Source organism: Triticum dicoccoides, chromosome 4B, assembly GCF_002162155.2.
Source record: "Triticum dicoccoides isolate Atlit2015 ecotype Zavitan chromosome 4B, WEW_v2.0, whole genome shotgun sequence".
In the NCBI taxonomy this organism is placed as follows: Eukaryota; Viridiplantae; Streptophyta; class Magnoliopsida; order Poales; family Poaceae; genus Triticum; species Triticum dicoccoides.
Genome location: NC_041387.1, coordinates 384,115,693 through 384,124,543, shown reverse-complemented (window position 1 = coordinate 384,124,543; position 8,851 = coordinate 384,115,693).

The window sequence follows — 8,851 nt, the reverse complement described above, 5'->3', positions numbered from 1 at the left end:
TAGTTTCTTTTAATGGAGCATGGTATAGTTGGTACTCCTGGATCTCCAAGTTTCTTTGGTATTCCACCCTTAAAAGTATAATTAGCAAGCATGGTGGAGATTTCATCTTTTGGTATCTTTCTTTTGTTTTTAATAATATCCTTCATGTACTTAGCATAAGGGTTTACTTTAAGCATATCAGTTAAGCGCATACGTCAGAAGATAGGTCTAATCATTTCAGCGAAGCGCTCAAAATCCTCATCATGCTTTTTCTTGGATGGCTTAGGAGGAAAAGGCATGGGTTTCTGAACCCATGGTTCTCTTTCTTTACCGTGCTTCCTAGCAACAAAGTCTCTCTTATCATAACGTTGATTCTTTGATTGTGGGTTATCAAGATCAACAACAGGTTCAATCTCTACATCATTATTATTGCTAGGTTGAGCATCAACATGAACATTATCATTAACATTATTACTAGGTTAATGTTCATCACTAGATTGTGTTTCAGCATCAGAAATAGAAATATCATTAAGACTCTCAGGTGTGTCTACAACAGGTTCACTAGAAGCATGCAAAGTCCTATCATTTTTCTTTTTTCTTCTTTTTAGAAGGACTAGGGGCATCTACATTATTTCTCTGAGAATATTGCTCAATTCTCTTAGGGTGGCCTTCAGGATACAAAGGTTCCTGGGTCATTTTACCTGTTCTAGTAGCCACTCTAACAGCAAAATCATGTTTATTATTTAATTCATCGAGCAAATCACTTTGAGCTTTAAGTACTTGTTCTGCTTGAGTGGTAACCATAGAAGCATATTTACTAATGATTTTAAGTTCACCTTTAACTCTAGCCATATAATCACTTAAGCGTCTAATCATGTAAGCATTACTCTTTAATTCTCTACAAACATAAGCATTGAAATTTTCTTGTCTAGCCATAAAGTCATCAAATTCATCCAAACATTGGCTAGCAAACTTAGTAGACGGGATTTCAACTTTATCATATCCATAGAGAGAATTTATCTTTACTACCTGTGTCGGGTTATCAAGACCATGTGTTTCTTCAATAGGTGGCAAATCAAGGCCATGTATTTCTTCAACAGGAGGTAAATTCTTAACATCTTCAGCTTTAATACCTTTTTCTTTCATAGATTTCTTTGCCTCTTGCATATCTTCAGGAGTGAGAAATAGAACACCCCTCTTCTTTGGAGTTGGTTTAGGAGTTGGCTCGGGAGTTGGCTCAGGAGTTGACCCAGGAGTTGACTCAGGAATTGGCTCAGAAAGTGTCCAATCATTTTCATTAGTCAACATATTATTCAATAACAATTCAGCTTGATCGACTGTTCTTTCCCTGAAAACACAACCAACACAACTAACCAACTGGTCCTTGGAAGCATCAGTTAGTCCATTATAAAAGATATCAAGTATTTCATTTTTCTTAAGAGGATGATCAGGCAAAGCATTAAGTAACCGGAGAAGCCTCCCCCAAGCTTGTGGGAGACTCTCTTCTTCAGTTTGCACAAAATTATATATTTCCCTCAAGGCAGCTTGTTTCTTATGAGCAGGGAAATATTTAGCAGAGAAGTAATAAATCATATCCTGGGACTACACACACAACCAGGATCAAGAGAATTAAACCAAGTTTTAGCATCACCCTTTAACGAGAATGGAAATATCTTAAGAATATAATAGTAGCGGGATTTCTCATCATTAGTGAACAGGGTGGCTATATCATTCAATTTAGTAAGATGTGCCACAACAGTTTCAGATTCATAGCCATAAAAAGGATCAGATTCAACCAAAGTAATTATCTCAGGATCGATGGAGAATTCAAATCCTTATCAGTAACAAAGATAGGTGAAGTAGCAAAAGTAGGGTCATATTTCATTCTAGCATTCAGAGTTTTCTGTTTCAGTTTAGCTAATAACTTCTTAAGATCAGATCTATCATTGCAAGCAAGAATATCTCTAGTAGTTTCTTCATCCATAACATAACCCTCAGGAACAACAGGCAATTCATACTTAGGGGGAGAACCTTCATCATCACTATCTTCAATAATTTCATTTTCAATAATTTCATTCTCTCTAACCCTAGCAAGTTGTTCATCAAGAAATTCACCTAATAGCACAGTAGTTTCAAGCATAGAAGTAGTTTCATCATAAGTATCATGCATAGTATAAGTGGCATCATCAATAACATGCGACATATCAGAATTAATAATAGAAGCAGGTTTAGGTGTCGCAAGCTTACTCATAACAGAAGGAGAATCTAGTGCAGAGCTAGATGGCAGTTCCTTACCTCCCCTTGTAGTTGAGGGATAAATCTTAGTTCTTTCGTCTTTCAAGTTCCTCATAGTGACCAGCAGATATAAATCCCAAGTGACTCAAAGAATAGAGCTATGCTCCCCGTCAACGGCGCTAGAAAATAGTCTTGATAACCCACAAGTATAGGGGATCGCAACAGTTTTCGAGGGTAAAGTATTCAACCCAAATTTATTGATTCGACACAAGGGGAGCCAAAGAATATTCTCAAGTATTAGCAGTTGAGTTGTCAATTCAATCACACCGGGATAACTTAGTATCTGCAGCAAGGTATTTAGTAGCAAAGTAGTATGGAAGTAACGGTAATAGTGGCAAAAGTAATAGTAGCAGTTTTGTAGTAATTGTAACAGTAGCAACGGTAAAGTAAATAAGCAAAACACAATATGTAAAAAGCTCGTAGGCATTGGATGAGTGATGGATAATTATGTCGGATGTGATTCCTCATGTAACAATTATAACACAGGGTGACACAGAACGAGCTCCAGTTCATCAATGTAACGTAGGCATGTATTCCGAATATAGTCATACGTGCTTATGGAAAAGAACTTGCATGGCATCTTTTGTCCTACCCTCCCGTGGCAATGGGGTCGTAATGGAAACTAAGGGATATTAAGGCCTCCTTTTAATAGAGTACCGGACCAAAGCATTAGCACTTAGTGAATACATGAACTCCTCAAACTACGGTCATCACCGAGAAGTATCCCGATTATTGTCACTTCGGGGTTGTCGGATCATAACACATAATAGGTGACTATAGACTTGCAAGATAGGATCAAGAACTCACATATATTCATGAAAACATAATAGGTTCAGATCTAAAATCATGGCACTCGGGCACTAGTGACTGCTACGTCTTGAGCTTGCATTGGTTTTCCTTGAAGAGGAAAGGGTGATGAAGCAATAGTAGCGTAAGTATTTCCCTCAGTTTTTGAGAACCAAGGTAATCAATCCAGTAGGAGGCTCCTCAAAATTCCCATGCACCTACACAAACAAACAAGAACTCGCAACCAACGCAATAAAGGGTTTGTCAATCCCTTCATGGCCACTTGCGAAAGTGAGATCTGATAGCGATAATAAGATAAGATAAATATATTTTTGGTTATTTATAATATAGGTTTTAAAAGTAAAGATGCAAATAAAAGTAGTTTGAAAGCTTATATGATAAAAGATAGACCCGGGGCCATAGGTTTCACTAGTGGCTTCTCTCAAGATAGCATAAGTATTACGATGGGTGAACAAATTACTGTCGAGCAATTGATAGAAAAATAAATAATTACGAGATTATCTAGGCATGATCATGTGTATAGGCATCATGTCCGTGACAAGTAGACCGACTCCTGCCTGCATCTACTACTATTACTCCACACATCGACCGCTATCCAGCATGCATCTAGAGTATTAAGTTCATAAAGAACAGAGTAACGCATTAAGAAAGATGACTTGATGTAGAGGGATAAACTCATGCAATATGATATAAACCCCATCTTTTTATCCTCGATGGCAACAATACAATACATGCCTTGCTACCCCTGCTGTCACTGGGAAAGGACACCGCAAGATTGAACCCAAAGCTAAGCACTTCTCCCATTGCAAGAAAGATCAATCTAGTAGGCCAAACCAAACTGATAATTCGAAGAGACTTGCAAAGATAACTTAATCACACATAAAAGAATTCAGAGGAGATTCAAATATTTCTCATAGATAAACTTGATCATAAACCCACAATTCATTGGATCTCGACAAACACACCGCAAAAAGAGTTACATCGAATAGATCTCCAAGAAGATCGAGGAGAACATGGTGTTGAGATTCAAAGAGAGAGAAGAAGCCATCTAGCTAATAACTATGGAGCCGAAGGTCTGTGGTAAACTACTCACAACTTATTGGATAGGCTATGGTGTTGATGTAGAAGCCCTCCGTGGTTGATTGCCCCTCCGGCGGAGCGCTGGAGAAGGCTCCAAGATGGGATCTCGCGGATACGGAAGGTTACAGTGGTGGAAATAGTTTTTCGTGGTCGCCTATGATGTTCTCTGGGTACGTGGGTACATATAGGAGGAAGAAGTAGGTCGGTGGATGCCTGAGGGGCCCACGAGATAGGGGGGCACGCCCAGTAGGAGGGGCCCTCCACCCTTGTGGCCTCCTCGATTGTTTCTTGACTTGCACTCCAAGTCCTCTGGATCACGTTTGTTCCAAAAAGATTGTTCCCGAAGGTTTCATTCTGTTTGGACTCTGTTTGATATTCCTTTTCTTTGAAACACTAAAATAGGCACAAAAACAGCAATACGGGTTGGGCCTCCAGTTAGTAGGTTAGTCCCAAAAATGATATAAAAGTGTAAAGTAAAGCACATAAACATCCAAAACAGGTAATATAATAGCATGGAACAATCAAAAATTATAGCCAATGTATCAAGCATCCCCAAGCTTAATTCCTGCTCGTCCTCGAGTAGGTAAATGATAAAAATAAAATTTTTGATGTGGAATGCTACCTAGCATAATTCTCAATGTAATTTTCTTTATTGTGGCATGATTGTTCAGATCCAAATGATTCAAGATAAAAGCTTATAAAACATAAAAATAGTAATACTCAAAGCATACTAACAAATAATCATGTCCTATCAAAATAGCATAGCCAAAGAAAGCTTATCCCTACAAAATCATATAGTTAGGCCATGCTTCATTTTCATTACACAAAATACTCCCATCATGCACAACCCCAATGACGAGCCGAGCAATTGGTTCATACTTTTTAACGCGCTTCAGCTTTTTCAACTCTTACGCAATACATGAGCGCAAGCCATGGACATAGCACTATGGTGGTATATGGTGGTGGTTGTGAGGACAAAAAGGGAGAAGATAGTCTCACATCAACTAGGCGTATCAACGGGCTATGGAGATGCCCATCAATAGATATCAATGTGAGTGAGTAGGGATTGCCATGCAACGGATGCACTAGAGCTATAAATGTATGAAAGCTCAACAAAAGAAACTAAGTGGGTGTGCATCCAACTCGCTTGCTCACGAAGACCTAGGGCATTTTGAGGAAGCCCATCATTGGAATATACAAGCCAAGTTCTATAATGAAAAAATCCCACTAGTATATGAAAGTGACAACACAAGAGACTCTCTATCATGAAGATCATGGTGCTATTTTCAAGCACAAGTGTGGAAAAGAGATAGTAGCATTGTCCCTTCTCTCTTTTTCTCTCATCATTTTTTATTTGGCCTTTCTATTTTTTATTTGGCCTTTCCCCTTTTTTTATTTGGTGGGCTCTTTGGCCTTTTTTTAAAGTCCGAAGTTTCATCCCGACTTGTGGGGGAATCATAGTCTTCATCATCCTTTCCTCACTTGGGACAATGCTCTAATAATGAAGATCATCACACTTTTATTAATTTACAACTCGAGAATTACAACTCAACACTTAGAACAAAATATGACTCTATATGAATGCCTCCGGCGGTATACCGGGATATGCAATGAATCAAGAGTGACATGTATGAAAATTATGAAGGTGGCCTTGCCACAAATACAATTTCAACTACATGATCATGCAAAGAGCAATATGACAATGATGGAGCGTGTCATAATAACGGAACAGTGGAAAGTTGCATGGCAATATATCTCGGAATGGCTATCGAAATGCGATAATAGGTAGGTATGGTGGATGTTTTGAGGAAGGTAAATAATGGGTGCATGATACCGGCGAAAGTTGCGCGGCACAATAGAGGCTAGCAAAGTGGAAGGTGAGTGTGCGTATATCCATGGACTCACATTAGTCATAAAGAACTCATATACTTATTGCAAAAGTCTACTTGCCCTCGAAGCAAATTACTACTACGCATGCCCCTAGAGGGATAGATTGGTAGGAAAAGACCATCGCTCGTCCCCGACTGCCACTCATAAGGAAGACAATCAAAAGAGCACCTCATGCAACAAATTTGTCACACAACTTTTACCATACGTGCATGCTACAGGACTTGCCAACTTCAACACAAGTATTTCTCAATTTCATAATTACCCACTATCATGACTCTAACATTACCACCTTTATATCTCAAAACAATTATCAAGCATCAAATTGATCCTAGTGTTATGCACTTTCTATGATAGTTTTTATTATACCCTACTTGGATGCTCATCATTCTAGAACCAAATTCATAACCATAGCAAATACCATGCTGTTCTAAAAGACTCTCAAAATAATATAAGTGAAGCATGAGAGATCAACAATTTCTTCAAAATGAAGCCAACGCCGTGCTCTAAAAGATATAAGTGAAGTACTAGAGCAAAAACTATCTAGCTCAAAAGATATAACTGAAGCACAAAGAGTATTCTAATAAATTCTAATCAAGTGGGCTTCTCCCAAAAGGTATGTACAGCAAGGATGATTGTGGAAAACTAAAAAGCAAAGACTAATATCATACAAGACGCTCCAAGCAAAACACATGTCATGTGGCGAATAAAAATATAACTCCAAGTAAAGTTACCGATAAACAAAGACGAAAGAGGGGATGCCTTCCAGGGGCATCCCCAAGCTTAGGCCTTTGGCTATTCTTGAATATCTTGGGGTGCCATGGGCATCCCCAAGCTTAGGCTCTTGCCACTCCTTATTCCATAGTCCATCAAATCTTTACCCAAAACTTGAAAACTTCACAACACAAAACTCAATAGGAAATCTCATAAGCTCCATTAGTGAAAGAAAGAAAAACCACCACATAAGGTACTGTAATGAACTCATTCTTTATTTATATTGGTGTTAAACCTACTGTATTTCAAATTTTCTATGGTTCATATCCTTACATACTAGCCATAGATGCATCAAAATAAGCAAACAACACACGAAAAACAGAGTCTGTCAAAAACAGAACAGTATGTAGCAATCTGTAACTCTCGAATACTTCTGTAACTGTAAAAGTCCTAAAAAATAAGAAGTCTTGAGAAATTTGTCTATTGATCTACAGAAAAAGAATCAACGCAAAAGCACGTTTCTGTGAATTACTATAATTATGTTCGTGCGTGAAAAGTTCTTGTTTTTCAGCAGAATCAAATTAACTATCACCATAGGTTATCCTATAGGTTCTACTTGGCACAAACACTAAATAAAACATGAAAACACATCTAAACAGAAGGTAGATGCAAAATTTATTACTAAACAGAAACAAAAACAAAAAACAAAGATAAAATTGGGTTGCCTCCCAACTAGCGCTATCGTTTAACGCCCTAGCTAGGCATAAAAGCGAGGATAGATCTAAGTAGTGCCATCTTTGGCACTCAATTCATAAGTAGCTCGCATGATAGATTCATAAGGTAATTTTAATATTTTTCTTGGAAAGTGCTCCATGCCTTTCCTTAATGGAAATTGGAATCTAATATTCCCTTCCTTCATATCAATAAGCGCACCAATCGTTCTAAGGAAAGGTCTACCAAGAATAATAGGACAAGAAAGATTGCAATCTATATCAAGAATGATAAAATCTACGGGCACCAAATTCCTATTTACAACAATGAGAACATCATTGATCCTTCCCATTGGATTTTTAATGGTGGAATCCGCAAGGTGCAAATTTAAAGAGCAATCATCAAGATCATGGAAACCTAGAATATCACATAAAGTTTTCGGAATTGTGGAAAGACTAGCACCCAAATCACATAAAGCATAACACTCATGATCTTTAATTTTAATCTTCATAGTAGGTTCCCACTCATCATAAAGTTTTATAGGTATAGAAACTTCCAAAGTAATTTTTTCATCACAAGATTGCATCAAGGCATCAACAATATGTTTGGTAAAAGCTTTATTTTGACTATAAGCATGAGGAGAATTCACAACGGATTGCAACAAGGAAATACAATCTTCTAAAGAACAATTATCTTAATTAAATTCCTTGAAATCCAAGATAGTGGGTTCAATGCTATTTAAAGTCTTGACCTCTCCAATCCCACTTTTACCAAATTTAGCATCAAGATCTAAAAACTCCGAATCATTGGGACGCCTTTTAACTAAAGTTGACTCATCTCCAGTCCCATCATTATTAAGATTCATATTGCAAAACAAAGATCTAATATGGGACACACCAATAACTTTAAGATCTTCATCATTATTTTCATCTAACATTCCTGGTTTGGCAGACATCTTATTTGGGCTATAGAATTTTCAAGCCGAGTAATTTGGGAGTTCAAACCATAAAATTCTTTAGACATATCATCAAGCTCTTTGTTCATAAACCCCCAAAAAACTTTTTTGTTCTTTAAGCTCTTTTCTGAAGAAATTATTATGCTCAAATTGTAAAGTCATAAAACTTCTAACGTTTGATTCAATCTCTTCCAACCTTCTAAGATGAAGGTCGGTCTTCTTAGGCAAAGCCATTAAGGCAAGCAGGCACACAAAAAAACAAGTGAAAGAGAGAGGAGATTGGGAAAGAGAGGGCGAATAAAATGGCAAGGGTGAAGTGGGGGAGAGGAAAGCGAGAGGCAAATGGCAAATAATGTAAGTGCGAGGGAGATGAGTTTGTGATGGGTACTTGGTATGTCTTGACTTGAGCGAAGACCTCTCCGG